The sequence below is a fragment of the Dasypus novemcinctus genome, chromosome 7, assembly GCF_030445035.2.
Source record: "Dasypus novemcinctus isolate mDasNov1 chromosome 7, mDasNov1.1.hap2, whole genome shotgun sequence".
NCBI classification, from domain to species: domain Eukaryota; kingdom Metazoa; phylum Chordata; class Mammalia; order Cingulata; family Dasypodidae; genus Dasypus; species Dasypus novemcinctus.
The window spans coordinates 81,616,474-81,624,133 of NC_080679.1; the positions used below are offsets into that span (position 1 = coordinate 81,616,474).

Below are 7,660 nucleotides of genomic sequence, written 5' to 3' on the forward strand. Positions count from 1 at the left end.
AGAAAGATTGGTGAAGATGATTTAAAAGACCTTATTAAAACTAACAGCTAATTTCCCCTTTTTGAATTAAATATACACAAAATAGATAAAAGGTTGGAGAATTTTACTAGAAAATTAAATATATAAAAATAATAAAATTGACATTTGGAACTGAAAAATACAGTATCTGAAATAGTGAACTCTAATGATGGGGTTCATAGCAGATTTTACATAGCTGAACACAGGATAGTGAACTAAAATATAAGTAAATTAAAAATAAAATCTGAACTGAAGACCAGAGTACCAAAATAATAATGGGGGGGGGGGGGGGGGAAGGAGGAGCATAAGCAACCTAGGAATTATTGCCAAAAGCCTAAAATACAAGTAATTTAAATCCCGAAATAAAGGTAAGAGAGAATACCCAAATGACCAGTTTTGGTCAACAGTATTCCAATACCAATGAAAGGTATCAACCCACACATTCAATAAGCTTAGCAAATCCTGAGCTGAATAAAAACAATGCAAAACACAATGAAGTACAACATAGCAAAACTGCAGAAAGCAAATGAAAAAACAAAAATCTTTTTTAAAAAACCATTGGAAAAAAAGACATAGTACCTACCAAGGCATCTTTGAATAATGATAGGTTCTAATTTACAAGTTTGATTAATTATAGCTCTGAAACTTGTTAAATTAAACGTACAAACTCTATCTCCAACTTTAAGCAAGAAATTGTATGACTAAAACAAAAATTCTCCTTGAGAAATAAATATTTAATATAAATTTAAGACTTCAACCTAAAATTGTGAGTTAAATCAAATATTCAGTTGTACATTTCATATTCATATTATAAGGATTTCCTGAATGGCTAAGTCATGTTGAACATCTTTCCAGGTGCTTATTGTCCATTTGTATTTATTTTTGGAGAAATTTCTATTGAAGACCACTACCCAATTTAAATTAGGTTATTTGTCTTTTTATTGTTGAGTTGTAGAATATCTTTATATATTCTGCATATTAAACCCTTATTGAATATGTGGTTTCCACATATTTTTTCCCATTCTGTAGATCTGTAGGTAGAATTTTTATTTTCATGATGAAGTCCTTTGATGCTCATAATTTAAAAACTTTGATGAAGTCCAATTTACCTATTTTTTATTTTAATTGCTTGTGTTTTTGTGCAAAGTCTAAGAAACCATTTTCTAAAACGAGGACCTAAAGATGCCTCCCAGGCTTTCTTTGGATCTTTTATTGTTTTTTAGTCTTATATTTAGGTTTATCTGTTTTAATTTATGCACATGGTACATGAATTATGCTCATTTGATGCAATTACTAATGATTTGGTTTTGCTTCTATCATCTTACAGTTGATATTTGAGTTAATTTATGAACATTGTGTAAGATAATAGTCCATTTTATTACTTTTGTATATGAATATTCAAATTTCCCAGCACCATTTTGTCCTAACACGATTCTTTCCCTACTGAGTGGACTTGGCAACTTTGTCAAAAATCAGTTGGCCATAGATATGGGGATTTATTTGGAATACTCAATTTTGTCCCATTGGTCTATATAGCTGCCCTTCTGCTAGTTTCATGCTGTTTTGATTATCATAGCTTTGTAATTACTTTTATCATGTGGAAGTGTGAGTCTTCAAACTTTGTTCTTTTTTAAGGAGGTTTTGACCATTTGGGGCCCCTTGCACTTCTACATAAATTGATAAAATTCCATTTCTGCAAAGAAGGCTGTTAGGACTAAATTGAATATGTAAACTGCTTTGGATAATATTTAATATTTAATATTTAGTCTGCCAATTCCTGAACAGGGAATGTCCTTCCATTTATTTAGGTCTCTTTGATTTCTTTTAGCAATGTTTTATAGTTTTATGTGCACAAGTCCTTTCCATCCTTGGGTAAATTTATTCTTGGTTATTCCATTGATTTAGTCACTAATTTAAACTGGACTTTTTAAATATTCCCTTTTCAAATTATTTACTATTAGTGTGCAGAAAAATTACTGATTTTTGAAAGTTACCTTTACCCCACCACTTTTCTAAGCTCATTTATTAGCTATAGAACCTTTGTTTTTAGTTTTTGGGATAATCATTTACCTCAGGCTGTTTTGAGCGAATTGCTTCTTGCACTGCTTTAGCTGTCTGCAAGCTGCCTCTGCCTGCAGGGCAAGTCCTTTGAAGGCAAACCAGAGAGGAGTTTTTCAGGCTGCCAACAGACAGACTGGCGTCGACTCATAGGTACTGCTGTATGTTCATAGTAGTTACTCTGCTCCCTCTGGAACAAGACCAGGATCTATAATGGCTCCACTACCTTGAGGAAGGGCCAAAAAGGGGCCATGAACTTCTATTTCCTTTTTGTAAAGCTGCATTTTTTTTGATTTGGCACTTATCCAGTTACTGCAACTCTTTAACCATTTTATGGAGTTTTAAGGGAGATAACTCTGCCAGTTTTTCCAGTTGTTCAGATTCTGTGAGGAATGGCACCCTAGAGCATTATATTAGACAGGAGTCTCCAGAGAAACAGAATGACAGATATATACTTATATATAATGAGATTCACCATAGAAATTAGCTCATTCAACCATGGGGACTGGTAAATTCAATCTCAGCAGCTCAGGCCACAAGCTGGGAACCCTGATGAAGTTTCCAATAAATACCCCAGGAGAAGTTAGCTGATTTTGATAGAGATAGAAATTCTTTTTCCTGCGGCCTGAAATCATCAGTTCTCCTACTAAGGCCTTCAGATGATTAGATGTGGAGTCTCTCATTGCTGAAGGCAGACTCCTTTGTTGACTATATATGTAGATAGCCATAGATGAATCAACTGACTAATGATTTAATCTATGGAATATCCTTACTGTAACAATCAGACCAGTTGTGTTGAACAAACAACAGGACACCATAATTTAGCCAAGTTAACACATTAATTTAATCATCGCAATCATTTTATACTGCCATATTGGTAAACTAGAAGGAGTTTTAGTTAAGACAGTGAATTTCATAGATTGATTTTCATGTTACACCAATTGTGCAATCCTAGGAAACCCCCTACCTGGTTATGATATAGTCGTCATTTATTTATATTTGGGTTAAATTTGCTAAACTTTTGTTTTGCTTTTTATTTTTTGAGTTTTAATATTGGAGCAATGCTGACCTCATAAAATGACTTGAGAAATATTCCCTGCTCTAGAACTGAAAGCCTTTATGTAGAATTGATAATATACCTTCCTTCAATGTTTTGTAGTTTTACTAGTGAAGACATCTGGGCCTGATTTTTTTTGTTTTTGGGGAAGGAGTGGAATGTAAATGATTCAAACTACAAATCTGAATTCTTTAATAGACATTGGGTTACTCAGGTTATCTATTCCTTCTTGAGAAATGTTTGATTTGTTTATGGCTTTCAAAGAGTTTACTAGGAACTTGCTTTACTTTTGCTACTGTCTAAAGTTGGAATTTTAAGGATTCTTGTGATTACATTGGTCCTATCTGGATAATCCAAGATAATTCCTCATCTCAAGATTAATTTAATCACATCTTCAAAGTCCCTTGTGCCATGTAAGGTAACATATTCAAATATCTAGGGGACTGAAACATGAAACTCTTTGGGGGAGGACAATCATTCTGTCACAATTATATATGGCTTATTTGTAAAACTCAGCGTGATAATATCTTTAACTGCTGAGTTTCATCTGTTAATATTTGATGCAATTATTAATGATTTGGTTTTGTATCTGTCACCCTATAATTGATTTATTATTACCCTGATTTTTCTATTTCTTGCCTCCCTTTTCAATTTTTTTAAGATTTTAAATTCTATTTTTTATTGATAATTTTAGGATTTATAAACTTAATTTGAAAGCCATGGTGATCTTTGAAATTTTATTGTGCATATTTAACTTTCCACTGTTATAATTTTAATTTTTAGAAATTTCATTCTATAATATTTTGTCTGTTAAACTCAGAAGCTTTTTTTAACTCACCTTTTCAATTTTACCTTTCATTTATTTCTTCAGTCTTTTTATTTGTATATAAGTAGATTGTTCGTGTTTTGGTTAACATTCTCTCAGAGTGCCTTTTTAATATATCCAGTCATTTTTATTTCTGAGGGTTTTTTTTTTGTTTTGGTTTGGTTTTTTGTTTCTTTTGTTTTTTCATTTTAATTGTGGTGGTCTTTGGGCCTAATTTTCCTGCAGAAATGAAATTTTTTACTTCTACTGTTCTTCAGAAATGAGAGCATTTTTGGACAACTTCAGGTTCTCTGAGGGTTTTTTATTCAGAAGGAAAGATTAAGTATAGTAAATTACTCAGTAATATCAAAATAATTGCATAAAACACTTCAATACATAGGTCTTATTTTATTTAAATACTTTTATATTTTCTTCATGGATTTTCATGTCTTCAATATATTTGAGTCCCTAGTTTACTATTTTGGGTGTTCATATTTTCACAACCTTGGCCAGGGAGAATCTTTTTTAATAGGACATCTGTGTCTTATGGAGATATTGCTGTTAACTTTTAATAGCATACTTTGCTTAGAGCAAGCTAAAACATACTAAGCCTACCTTTATCTTTACTGACCCCTTGTTTACAAGCACTTTGGATCATTTTATTAGAAATCATCATCTAGTAGCTGGGGTTGCATATTAGGTTCACTTTGTTGCGGTAACAATGCTTCTGGGTCATTTTAGTGTACAGAGCTGCAAAATAAATACTTGGTTTTACTTTTCTTGAGCAGAGAACATGCTTTATTGAGAAGCAGACATAGAACAGCACATTCTACAACATGGGAGGAAAGTTCAGCTTCTGTAAAAGCCCTTTACTCCTCAAGAAATTCCCTAGTGAAGTTGCTTTAGGATAAATTTAACAGTAGCTCTGAAACTGGAATAGGGATGCCATTGGACATACTTAAAATCACACACACAACTCAAACCCACAGTGAATGCAAGTAGTGTACAGAGATGACAAGAGAAAGGCACAAATGACCAGAGTTTGGATTGTGGTGATGATGTCACAAGAAGACAGCAGTGTTGTAGGAGATCAAGTTGGAAGGGTGACACGTCATACATCAAAAGCTGCCTCAAGATATCAGGTTATAATGGGCCAGATAGAAATTAGAGGGAACATATCTTCTTTCACTTGACAACACCAATAAATAGGAAAGCAGAGACTAGGGGAATGATGGCAAATCCCAAAAAGGAAATGGAGGAAGTTTGGAGGGGCAGAAGTACTTTTTAGTCCTAGGATGAGACACTGTTGAAAAGAGAAGCAAACCTTGAAAGGGGTAGCCATTTTGTCTTTCTGTGTCATGAGTTGAGATTTGGACGTGATTTCCAATCATTTTCTACTTCTCTGAAGATGTTTGGACAAAAACAGTGCAACTTTCATGACGGGATAGGTGAACTCTATCAGACTGGTTCCAGTGAAAAGAATTGTGCAATGTAACTAACCAGTTAACATGTGACATTGAAAGAGAGAACTGAAAATTATTTTGGTATCTGCAAATGTAAAAAGGGGAAGGGGGTAAAGAGAGAAGAAAATCTTTACTACAGGGATTTCTTCCATCTTGACACTTTCCATTGACCACAGATAGACTCAAAATACAGAATCGTCACCTCTTAAGTCTCTCTGTCTCATTCAGAGTAATCCCTAAGAAACTCTTCAAAATTATATGACTCTGGTCAGTCTGATGTGGATCAAAAAATAGATCATACAATAAAACTGGAGGCAAAAAATGTAAAATTAGATGAAATCCAAAGTGAACGAACCACTCCCAATATCCACATATTCAGAAGTGCTCTTCCCTGCCCATCCACAATATATATGTGCAAGGGGTAATTGGAAATGTCCTGGTGGTGGCAACTATATTTGGAAGTCTGATACCAGGTGGTAAGAAGCACTATTACAAACAGTTTAGAAGACACAACACAACCTCTTGGGGTTAGAGAATAGGAGGAGAGAACCAGTGACTGAACATTTACAGTACCATAACAGAACTACTTGGGTCAGTGCTAAGAAAGCACTTAAAGTTACTTGTCATTCCAAGCAAAAATCCCAGGGATTTGTCATTTCTGTTGCTCTTGTGATTGGTAACTCAAACTTTTGGGAAGGCCATTCCCTGCAGGACAGTCCTGCTCTGATCTTAATGTCCTACAGATACTGGATCTGAGAAATTGTTGTTTTGGCCTCAGTGAGGTTGTCTGGATGGGATCTGCATTAGAATTTAATTATGTTGTTCCCCTCTGTGGTTTGGCCTTGTAGCCTTCACTTCTTCAAATCCTCTGAAGCTCTGGCTTGTGCTCTTCAGAAAAGATCCGAGTCCTTTTCACTAGCCATGTTTTCCAAGAGAGGTTCCCAAGTATTCCCATAGGTCTGCCTGTGTTCCATACATTTTTCTTTCTATTCTTTGCTCAGCCCAGAATTTATTTTCTTCCAGAATTCAGCCACCTTCTTATATCACAGCTGTCTCTCTGTTGGTGCCTGTTTGCATGCCCGTTGTCATCTTGCCTGTGGGACGGCATCCTTTCTTCTATCTGCTTATCCTGGCTCTGTGCTCTCATCTTGCTTTCATCAGCTGAGAAGTTAGGATATAACAGGCATCCTGAGATGGAGAACTGTCTCTCATGTTTTCCTGTAAGGTGTCTAGAGAGTTACAGCCTGGTGTAGGACACTTCATATTGCAATTGGAGCATTCATGGAAGCAATGGCATTTGGTCAATGAGAGAGACCTTCAGGGGCATGTCCTTGGTAATGCTCTTATCATTAGATAGTGGACAGGAGATGTCTAAGTCCGACTCAGAAGAAGGTGCATTTCCAGTTGGAAGTCAAGGTGGAGACTCATCAATATATTTAAGAAAAAAAAAATCAGCTGTGTTTTTAGTTTCTCTATCTAAAAATCAACCACTTGCTCAGTTTCTAAGTCAGATGAACAAATCTCCTGAAGAAGGTATTTTGGAGGGAGGGATGGGGCAGGGAGAAGGGGGAATTTTTTGAAGACTGTTGCTAACTACAGGTCACTCTCCTGGTAGAATAAGCAGGTTCCTCAGTGTCAAAAGACCACAAATTCCGAACAGCGCTGGAATCATGAGAACTCTGGCTCAGTCTGGCTGAGGAGCAAGTGACTGGCAGATCGTTGAGAAGTGCCGTTGCTTTCTGAACTTCCTGTGTGCTCGAGATTTGTAGAAAAATCAGAATCTTCGGTTCCATCTGATCTACTTAACGCCTGCATTCCTCTTCCTGCTGGCGGCCAAGGCCGCTGTAGCCGCCGCAACCCTGCGGCCCATCCTAAATGCCTCTTCTTAGTTTTGTTTTAAATGTATGCTTCTATTGATAATTTCACTTAGTTCTAACACTACGGTGCTTCTATTTAATTTGGTTTAAGTGATTCAGTAATTATATTGCTTTGTACTTACTAGTGAAAATATTGATTCCTAACAAAACAAACACATTGCATACTCTTTCTCTGACAATTCAAAAATAATAATAAAATGCAAGCCATTATTAAAAGTTACAGTATTGGATTAACTTCAAGGTGTTCTATATTGCTCTTTCTGTTAGTGTGCAATTAATAAGTATATGTGCACAATTTGCTTGGCTTTAGAGTACTCATAATTTCTCATCCTGTGTGGCTATGGAACTATTTAGTTGATAAATTATTTGTTGCAGTTTATTT

At 35.2% G+C, this 7,660-nt stretch overlaps 1 pseudogene; it reads right to left on the reverse strand.

The window, feature by feature from the left end:
* Positions 1 to 6,204: 6,204 nt before the first annotated feature.
* LOC101422604 (histone acetyltransferase KAT7 pseudogene) lies at positions 6,205 to 7,271 on the reverse strand (annotated as a pseudogene).
* Between the last annotated feature and the right edge of the window lie 389 nt (positions 7,272 to 7,660).